Here is an 11,073-nt window from a genome sequence, read left to right as displayed (position 1 = left end):
GAGCATTGGGTTATTTGTTGGTCATTTACTTTTGTCAGCATTTTACATCACCAAGGCCTAAAATGGCTAAGCTAAAATCATTCAGCCCTCAGCCTACAGGTTCTTGCATTTCAGCTTGTTTTACTTATGTCTAATACATGATTATTCTGAATACTGATCAGTCTTTTACTTCTATAAACTCTACAAATTAACTCTAACATACGATTATCTATTATATAACATGTTAAATAATCATAACATTACACATTAAAGGAATAATAAACTAAAAATATTGATTCATAGATACTAAAGTCAGAAGGGACCATTCTGATCATCTAGTCTGACCTCCTGCACAGCGCAGGCCACAGAATCTCACCCACCCACTCCTACGAAAAACCTCACCTATGTCTGAGCTATTGAAGTCCTCAAATCATAGTTTAAAGACTTCAAGGAGCAGAGAAGCCTCCCTCAAGTGACCCGTGCCCTATGCTACAGAGGAAGGTGAAAAACCTCCAGGGCCTCTCCAATTTGCCCTGGAGGAAAATTCCTTCCCGACCCCAAATATGGCGATCAGCTAAACCCTGAGCATATGGGCAAGATTCACCAGCCAGATACTACAGAAAATTCTTTCCTGGGTAACTCAGATCCCATCCATCTAGTATCCCATCTCAGGGGATTAGTCTTATTTACCCTGAATATTTAAAGATCAATTACTTACCAAAATCACATTATCCCATCATACCATCTCCTCCATAAACTTATCAAGTAGAATCTTAAAACCAGATAGATCTTTTGCCCCCCACTGCTTCCCTTGGAAGGCTATTCCAAAACTTCACTCCTCTGATGATTAGAAACCTTCATCTAATTTCAAGTTTAAACTTCCTGGTGGCTAGTTTATACCCATTTGTTCTTGTGTCCACATAGGTGCTGAGCTTAAATAATTCCTCTCCCTCTCCTGTATTTATCCCTCTGATATATTTATAGAGAGCAATCATATCTCCCCTCAACCTTCTTTTTGTTAGGCTAAACAAGCCAAGCTCCTTAAGTCTCCTTTCATAAGACAAGTTTTCCATTCCTCGGATCATCCTAGTAGCCCTTCTCTGTACCTGCTCCAGTTTGAATACATCCTTTTTAAACATGGGAGACCAGAACTGCACACAGTATTCTAGGTGAGGTCTCACCAGTGCCTTGTATAATGGTACTAAAACCTCCTTATCCCTACTGGAAATGCCTCTCCTGATGCATCCCAAAACCGCATTAGCTTTTTTCACAGCCATATCACATTGGCAGCTCATAGTCATCCTATGATCAACCAATACTCCAAGGTCCTTCTCCTCTTCTGTTACTTCTAATTGGTGCGTCCCCAACTTATAACTAAAATTCTTGTTATTAATCCCTAAATGCATAACCTTACACTTCTCACTATTAAATTTCATCCTATTACTATTACTCCAGTTTACAAGGTCATCCAGATCCTCCTGTATAATATCCCGATCCTTCTCTGAATTGGCAATACCTCCCAGCTTTGTATCATCTGCAAACTTTATTAGCACACTCCCATTTTTGTGCCAAGGTCAGTAATAAAAAGATTAAATAAGATTGGTCCCAAAACCGATCCCTGAGGAACTCCACTGGTAACCTCCCTCCAGCCTGACAGTTCGCCTTGCAGTAGGACCCGTTGCAGTCTCCCCTTTAACCAATTCCTTATCCACCCTATGATGTTCATATTGATCCCCATCTTCTCTAATTTAACTAATAATTCCCCATGTGGCACGGTATCAAATGCCTTACTGAAATCTAGGTAAATTAGATCCACTGCATTTCCTTTATCTAAAAAAATGTTACTTTTTCAAAAAAGGAGATTAGGTTGGTTTGGCACGATCTACCTTTTGTAAAACCATGTTGTATTTTGTCCACACATGTCTGCACTTGTACCAAAACAAAACAGGTATCTTAATATAGACGTACTTCAAATGGCTGGTGTGATAATCAGGGTGAAATCCTGGCTCCCTTGAAGTCACTAGGAGTTTTCGTCACTGACTTCAGTGGAGTGAGGAATTTACTTTTTGTGTTAGGTGAAAGGCACTACATAAAAGTGTCAGGTATTACTTTAATCTGTGCTAACTCTTCAGCAATTTAGGTAATTATGGCAGGTTCCAAAATCAGGCCGTTATCAATCTCTTTGGAACAAGTATTAAAAATACCTCTGACTTTGGTTCAGAAGAGGAGCTTATACAGCAACCTGACCTGGGGGCAGAATGCAGTGATGTAGCATAATCAATATAAGAGCAAAGCTTAATGAATTTGGTATCACAAACCTGATGTGATAAAAAATGCAGAGAGCATAGTGAATTGGGAGGCCTACTGGATTTATGAAAGACCACATTGTCTGACCAGAGTGTCAGTGATGTCAACTTTAGATACGTTTATTCATTTAAATGAACAGAAACAAGTAGTCAGGTAGGGAAAGGATGTAAAAAGGAGGTGGTCTTAAGATATTGCATAGTGAACAGAAACCCGTTAATGGTGGCAAGGATAAAACAAGCCCTCTTAGGAAAAACAGAATTTCTAATAAATACTAGACAGTGTTCAAAAGTTCCATTTCAACAAAGCAGTGAGCAATGAAGAGAAGGTGGAAATTAACTAGAATGCCCAATCCTTCATAAATCACTAATATAATAGTCTGTTTCTCTGCTTTTCAAACCAACAGAAACTAAGGGGCTGATATATCAATGTGTTCATCCAATTTTACACCAATGCAAACTTCTTTCTATTTCTTTTGGAACCGCACTGGAATACAACTCAAGTAACACAGATGAATCAAGCCACTAATGCGTCAGGCTAATTAGATATATTGTGCCTTTAATTGGAAAGAAGAGATTTCCTACATCTGGAGTGCATACTGGGAATGGAGAGGTGGCTATGGCAAGAGGAACTGTTTCAAGCTAATACACAAAAACAAAGACACTGAACTGGACTGTGTAGCTCCGTATGAGCAGCAGATCTTGTGGAAATAAGTTGAAGGGCTTTTCCTTACAGCAGTGTTCTATTAAAAAACCTAAACAGGGACCTGCGTGAAAAGGATAATAAAATGACTATGACAAACATACATATCTCTCTGTTTGCCTATCAGAGCTACATAGTCAGTTCTCAGTATGGCTGAGAAAAAGCTTGTGTAATAAGGTGAACTGGAACTTCTCTGAATTTAAGATATTTATCAGCACATTCTATGAGTTCTTGCAAGAGGAGGGAGGCTTCATTGTAAGACAGAGCTACACTCTGTTTGGAGGGAGAAAGCTATAGAATATAGTGATCTTATAGACGATCCTAGGCTAGTGCATCACCATACATGCAACCAATTTTTAATTTAGAGGGAGATGAATTCTCAGTGAGGATGTTCACTTCACTTCTTTAAGGAAGAACTAATGGCTTCATAAATGTTTACCATGTAGTATTATAACACTGGAAAGCTGTAGTCAAAAGCCTGACCTGCTCACATTTGGTCAGTACTAGTGCACACACAGCAAAGACATTATTGTCATCTTGTTAACTGTGGTTCTCCCAAAACCTCTAAACTACAAGAGTATCCATCAGACAGTCTCAACGATAACACATCCTTAGTTTGCAATTTCTCAATGTTACTTTTTGCTCACATCCACATGTTTGATGAGCACCATCAGGACTCTTGTTTCATGACACACAGAGAAGAGTGCTGGATGCAATTAACGCAAGGGTTGAGAGGTAGGACTCTTGGATTCTAGCTCCAGCATTTGTGCATAATAATTACCCCTGGGAATCAGGTGGTTATTTAATATAATCATATTTATGTGCTCTTCCCCAGGATATCTGGTTGCATGACATACACTGACGTGTTTGCTCCAATGTATTGCTTATTTTTAGTGTAAGTCTATTGATTTAAATGGTTTTATACTAGAATGAATTTGGCTGATTAAAATAACCTCCCCAAAACAGTCAATGGAAACCTTTCCCAAACACACCATAAGAAAAACTTCCCTAATGATGACCTACAATGAAGCAGATACTTAACCAAAACACTTGTCTGTCAATGGATCATCACCTGGGGAATTTTTTGAGGCTGCTGGCTGGCTTGATATTTGTAAAATACTCCAACTTCTTTGGATGAAGGGTGCTTACAGAAGTGCTAAGCAAAATACTATTATAATGATACTGAATTTCTTAGGGGACAGACATACACTAAAATACATAATTGGAGTGATATCCTTTTAAATATACATCATTAGAACTCCAGTGAGATACACATCAGTGTCAGTGAATGTAAGTACAAAGAGCTATTCATTTGATTCTCAAATAATACAAAAATGCATGCATATATCTATGATGATTATACATTCAGTGCATTCACTGTAATGTCAGCACATCGTTTGAGTCTTAATATTCATTGTCACATTCAGGAATGTTTGTCTTGACTGCTCCCTATCTCACACATTTCATCTGCCTACTTAACCTCAGCACTTGTATAAAACTTGTCCAAATAGGTTTTAAAAGTAAGATACTCTTCTTCTGCAGGATAAGCAAGAAGTGACTATATAATTTCCTGCTTTAGCTACACATCTGGCGTGGTAGTGAGAACCACTGCAAATCCCATCAGAAACAGCAGAAAAATAGCTGAATATCATTCTGTATGAAAGGCTTTTGCAGCATTGACTAGAAAACCTATTAAATATTAAATAAAAGGTTAGCAGATTTCCTAGCCGAATACAATACTGTATGCAGGATTGGTTTGCTGTACAGATATAGAGCACTGAGTGATGGAGCCTTCCAACAAATACTGAATGATGAACCTCAATCTGCTTCTCTCTGCATTAAATGCAAACTGTCAAGGAAAATCTGACAGGAGGCTTCCTAAAGCAAATACACAACATTTTTCAACAAATAACCTTCCACGAGTACCTGGCAAACAAGAAGAAGGGGTAAAGTTTCCAAAAACACCTGAATGCTTTAGGAACCTAATCCCCATTTTCAAAAGTGACTCAGGCACTCAGAGATCTAAGTCTCATTGAACATTAATGCATCTCCTCTGTGACGAAGTCTCTTTTGAAAATAGAAAAGGAGTACTTGTGGCACCTTAGAGACTAACAAATTTATTAGAGCATAAGCTTTCGTGAGCTACAGCTCACTTCATCGGATGCATCCGATGAAGTGAGCTGTAGCTCACGAAAGCTTATGCTCTAATAAATTTGTTAGTCTCTAAGGTGCCACAAGTACTCCTTTTCTTTTTGCGAATACAGACTAACACGGCTGCTACTCTGAAATCTTTTGAAAATGGGGCTCAGGTTCTTAAGTCACAGAGCCCTGGTCTACACTACAAGTTTAGGTCGAATTTAGCAGCGTTAGATCGATTTAACCCTGCACCCATCCACACAATGAAGCCATTTTTGTCGATTTAAAGGGCTCTTAAAATCGATTTCTGTACTCCTCCCTGATGAGGGGATTAGTGCTGAAATTGACATTGCTGGATCGAATTTGGGGTAGCGTGGACACAATTCGATAGTATTGGCCTCCAGGAGCTATCCCAGAGTGCTCCATTGTGACCGCTCTGGACAGCACTTTCAACTCAGATGCACTAGCCAGGTAGACAGGAAAAGCCTCAGGAACTTTTGAATTTCATTTCCTGTTTGGCCAGCGTGGCGAGTTGATCAGCACAGGTGACCATGCAGAGCTCATCAGCACAGGTGACCATGCAGTCCCAGAATCGCAAAAGAGCTCCAGCATGGACTGAACGAGAGGTACTGGATCTGATCGCTGTATGGGGAGATGAATCCTTGCTATCAGAACTCCATTCCAAAAGACGAAATGCCAATACATTTGCCAAAATCTCCAAGGGCATGATGGACAGAGGCTACAGCAGTGCTGCGTGAAAATTAAGGCTCAGGCAAGCCTACCAAAAAACCAAAGAGGCAAACAGCCGCTCCAGGTCAGAGCCCCAGAAATGCCGCTTCTATGAAGAGCTGCATGCAATTCTAGGGAGCGCCCCTAATATTACCCCACCCCTGTCCGTGGACACCTGCAAGGGGTGAGTCTCACGCAACAGGCATGAGGATTTTGGGGACAAGGAAGATGAGGAGGAGAGCGAACAGCAGGCAAGCGGAGAAACCATTCTCCCCAACAGCCAGGAACTGTTTATTACCCTGGAGCCAATACCCTCTCAACCCTCCCAAGGTGGGCTCCTGGACCAGGAAGTCGGAGAAGGCACCTCTGGTGAGTGTACCTTTGTAAATATAATACATGATTTAAAAGCAAGCATGTTTAATGATTAATTTGATCTGAAGATTTGGGATGCATTTGCGGCCAGTACAGCCCCTCCTTTTAAATGGCCAACCCAATGGGGCTTGGTATGGGAAAGGAGGGCGCTGCTGTTTGAAACCATTCCCACATTATGAAGGTTGAAGAAGCCAAAAGACTGTGGCTTACCATGGCTGCCTGCAAGCCGAATTCTGTTGCCCGGCCCTGCGTGTGTGATCTTTCACACCAAATCGGCAGGCCCTCAATATAGGAGGCCAAATGCGACCTTGATGAGAGGAGGCAGGATGCAGTGCTGAGGCTACTGGGGGATCAAACTGATATGCTCCGGTGACTGGTGGAGCTGCAGGAAAGGCATCAGGAGCACAGACCACTGCTGCAGCCCCTGTGTAACCGCTCACCCGCCCGCCCTCCTCCCCAAGTTCCATAGCCTCCTCACCCAGATGCCCAAAAATGCAGGGGGGGCCTCCGGGCACCCAATCAGTCCACCCCAGAGGACTGCCCAAGCAACAGAAGGCTCGCATTCAGTAAGTTTTGAAGTGCAGTATGGCCTTGTCCTTCCCTCCTCCCCTCATCCACCATGCCACCCGGTGCTTCCCTCCTTCCCACCCCTCCCGGGCTACCTTGGCAGTTATCCCCCTATTTGTGTGATGAATTAATAAAGAATGCATGATTTTGAAGCAACAATTACTTTATTGCCTCTGCAAGCGGTGATTGAAGGAGGATGGACAGTTGGCTTACAGGGAAGTAGAGTCAACTAAGGGGGCGGGTTTTCATCAAGGAGAAAAACAGAACTGTCACACCGTAGCCTGGACAGTCATGAAACTCGTTTTCAAAGCTTCTCTGATGCGTAGCATGCCCTGCTGTGCTCTTCTAATCGCACTGGTATCTGGCTGCATGTAATCAGTGGCTAGGTGATTTGCCTCAACCTCCCACCCTGCCATAAACGTCTCCCCCTTACTCTCACAGATATTGTGGAGCACACAGCAAGCAGCAATAACAATGGGAATATTGGTTTCGCTGAGGTCTAACCAAGTCAGTAAACTGCGCCAGCATGGTTTTAAATGTCCAAATGCACATTCTACCACCATTCTGCACTTGCTCAGCCTATAGTTGAACAGCTCCTTACTACTGTCCAGGGTGCCTGTTTATGGCTTCATGAGCCATGGCATTAAGGGGTAGGCTGGGTCCCCAAGGATAACTATAGGCATTTCAATATCCCCAAGAGTTATTTTCTGATCTGGGAAGTAAGTCCCTTCCTGCAGCTGTTCAAACTGACCAGAGTTCCTGAAGATATGAGTGTCATGTACCTTTCCCAGCCATCCCATGCTGATGTCAGTGAAACGTCCCTTGTGATCCACCAGTGCTTGCAGCACCATTGCAAAGTACCCCTTGCGGCTTATGTACTGGGTGCCAAGGTGGTCCGGTCCCAAGTTAGGAATATGCGTTCCGTCTATCGCCCCACCACAGTTAAGGAATCCCATTGCAGCAAAGCCATCCACTATGACCCGCACATTTCCCAAAGTCACTACCCTTGATAGCAGCAGCTCAGTGATTGCGTTGGCTACTTGGATCACAGCAGCCCCCACAGTAGATTTGCCCACTCCAAATTGATTCCCGACTGACCGGTAGCTGTCTGGCGTTTATAGATTCATAGATACTAAGGTCAGAAGGGACCATTCTGATCATCTAGTCCGACCTCCTGCACAGCGCAGGCCACAGAAACTCACCCACCCACCCACTCCTATGAAAAACCTCACCTATGTCTAAGCTATTGAAGTCCTTAAATCATGGTTTAAAGACTTCAAGGAGCAGAGAAACCTCCCTCAAGTCAACCATGCCCCATGCTACAGAGGAAGGCGAAAAACCTCCAGGGCCTCTCCAATCTGCCCTGGAGGAAAATTCCTTCCCGACCCCAAATATGGCGATCAGCTAAACCCTGAGCATATGGGCAAGATTCACCAGCCAGATACTACAGAAAATTCTTTCCTGGGTAACTCAGATCCCATCCATCTAATATCCCATCTCAGGGGATTAGGCCTCTTTACCCTGAATATTTAAAGATCAATTACTTACCAAAATCACATTATCCCATCATACCATCTCCTCCATAAACTTATCAAGTAGAATCTTAAAACCAGATAGATCTTTTGCCCCCACTGCTTCCCTTGGAAGGCTATTCCAAAACTTCACTCCTCTGATGGTTAGAAACCTTCATCTAATTTCAAGTCTAAACTTCCTGGTGGCCAGTTTATACCCATTTGTTCTTGTGTCCACACTGGTGCTGAGCTTAAATAATTCCTCTCCCTCTCCTATATTTATCCCTCTGATATATTTATAGAGAGCAATCATATCTCCCTTCAACCTTCTTTTTGTTAGGCTAAACAAGCCAAGCTCCTTAAGTCTCCTTTCATAAAGACAAGTTTTCCATTCCTCGGATCATCCTAGTAGCTCTTCTCTGTACCTGCTCCAGTTTGAATTCATCCTTTTTGAACATGGGAGACCAGAACTGCACACAGTATTCTAGGTGAGGTCTCACCAGTGCCTTGTATAATGGTACTAAAACCTCCTTATCCCTGCTGGAAATGCCTCTCCTGATGCATCCCAAAACCGCATTAGCTTTTTTCACAGCCATATCACATTGGCAGCTCAGTCATCCTATGATCAACCAATACTCCAAGGTCCTTCTCCTCTTCCGTTACTTCTAATTGGTGCGTCCCCAACTTATAACTAAAATTCTTGTTATTAATCCCTAAATGCATAACCTTACACTTCTCACTATTAAATTTCATCCTATTACTATTACTCCAGTTTACAAGGTCATCCAGATCCTCCTGTATAATATCCCGATCCTTCTCTGAATTGGCAATACCTCCCAGCTTTGTATCATCTGCAAACTTTATTAGCACATTCCCACTTTTTGTGCCAAGGTCAGTAATAAAAAGATTAAATAAGATTGGTCCCAAAACCAATCCCTGAGGAACTCCACTGGTAACCTCCCTCCAACCTGACAGTTCGCCTTTCAGTAGGACCCGTTGCAGTCTCCCCTTTAACCAATTCCTTATCCACCTTTTGATGTTCATATTGATCCCCATCTTCTCCAATTTAACTAATAATTCCCCATGTGGCACGGTATCAAATGCCTTACTGAAATCTAGGTAAATTAGATCCACTGCATTTCCTTTATCTAAAAAATCTGTTACTTTTTCAAAAAAGGAGATTAGGTTGGTTTGGCACGATCTACCTTTTGTAAAACCATGTTGTATTTTGTCCCATTTACCATTGACTTCAATGTCCTTAACTAATTTCTCCTTCAAAATTTTTTCCAGGGCCTTGCATACTACAGATGTCAAACTAACTGGCCTGTAGTTACCCGGATCACTTTTTTTTCCTTTCTTAAAAATAGGAACTATATGAGCAATTCTCCAATCATTCGGTACTACTCCTGAGTTTACAAATTCATTAAATATTCTTGCTAATGGGCTTGCAATTTCAGGTGCCAATTCCTTTAATATTCTTGGATGAAGATTATCTTGGCCCCCCGATTTAGTCCCATTAAGCTGTTTCAGTTTCGCTTCTACCTCAGATATGGTAATATCTACCTCCATATCCTCATTCCCATTTGTCATGCTACCATTATCCCTAAGATCCTCTTTAGCCTTATTAAAGACTGAGCCAAAGTATTTGTTTAGATATTGGGCCATGCCTAGATTATCCTTAACCTCCACTCCATCCTCAGTGTTTAGCGGCCCCACTTCTTCTTTCTTAGTTTTCTTCTTATTTATATGGCTATAGAACCTTTTACTATTGGTTTTAATTCCCTTTGCAAGGTCCAACTCTACTTGACTTTTAGCCTGTCTCACTTTATCCCTACATGTTCTGACCTCAATTAGGTAGCTTTCCTTGCTGATCCCTCCCATCTTCCACTCCCTGTATGCTTTCTGCTTCTTCTTAATCATCTCTCTAAGATGCTTGCTCATCCAGCTTGGTCTACAACTCTTTCCTATGAATTTTTTCCCCTTTCTTGGGATACAGGCTTCCGATAGCTTCTGCAGCTTTGATTTAAAGTAATCCCAGGCCTCCTCTACCTTTAGAGCCATAAGTTCTTCAGTCCAATCCACTTCCCTAACTAATTTCCTTAATTTCTGAAAGTCAGCCCTTTTAAAATCAAAAACCCTAGTTGCAGATTTATTTTTGTTAATCCTTCCATTTAGTTTGAACTGAATTAGCTCATGATCGCTTGAGCCAAGATTGTCCCCTACAACCATTTCTTCTATGAGGTCCTTGCTACTCACCAAAATTAAATCTAAAATGGCATCCCCTCTAGTCGGTTCAGCAACTACTTGATGAAGGAATCCATCAGCTATCGCATCTAGGAAAATCTGAGCCCTATTATTATTACTAGCACTGGTCCTCCAGTCTATATCTGGGAAGTTAAAGTCTTCCATGATCACGCAGTTTCCATTAGTATTTACTTTAATAAAGACATTAAAAAGGGCTCTATCCATATCCAAATTAGATCCCAGAGGTCTATAGCACACCCCAAGCACTATCGTAGGAGAGGCTTTACTAGTTTTCTTCCCCAATGTAATTTTTGCCCAGACGGACTCTGTCTTATGCATTGCATCGCTTCTTATTTCTTTACATTCTACCTCATCGATATACAATGCTACTCCACCACCTTTACCTTTGTTTCTGTCTTTCCTAAACAGCACATACCCTTCAATACCTGTAGTCCAGTCATGACTACTATTCCACCATGTTTCTGTTATCCCTATAATATCTGGTTTCACTTCCTGCACCAGTAGCTCT

At 41.8% G+C, this 11,073-nt stretch overlaps 1 protein-coding gene across 6 annotated transcripts in view; it reads right to left on the bottom strand.

The window, feature by feature from the left end:
• Positions 1–11,073, bottom strand: part of RAPGEF4 (Rap guanine nucleotide exchange factor 4) — a 219,104-nt gene that overhangs the window by 122,328 nt on the left and 85,703 nt on the right. The window lies entirely within an intron of this gene.

Source organism: Dermochelys coriacea, chromosome 11 (assembly GCF_009764565.3).
Source record: "Dermochelys coriacea isolate rDerCor1 chromosome 11, rDerCor1.pri.v4, whole genome shotgun sequence".
Lineage (NCBI taxonomy): Eukaryota > Metazoa > Chordata > Testudines > Dermochelyidae > Dermochelys > Dermochelys coriacea.
The sequence above is the reverse complement of the archived record's forward strand: the minus strand, read 5'-3'. Positions and strand labels throughout refer to the sequence as shown.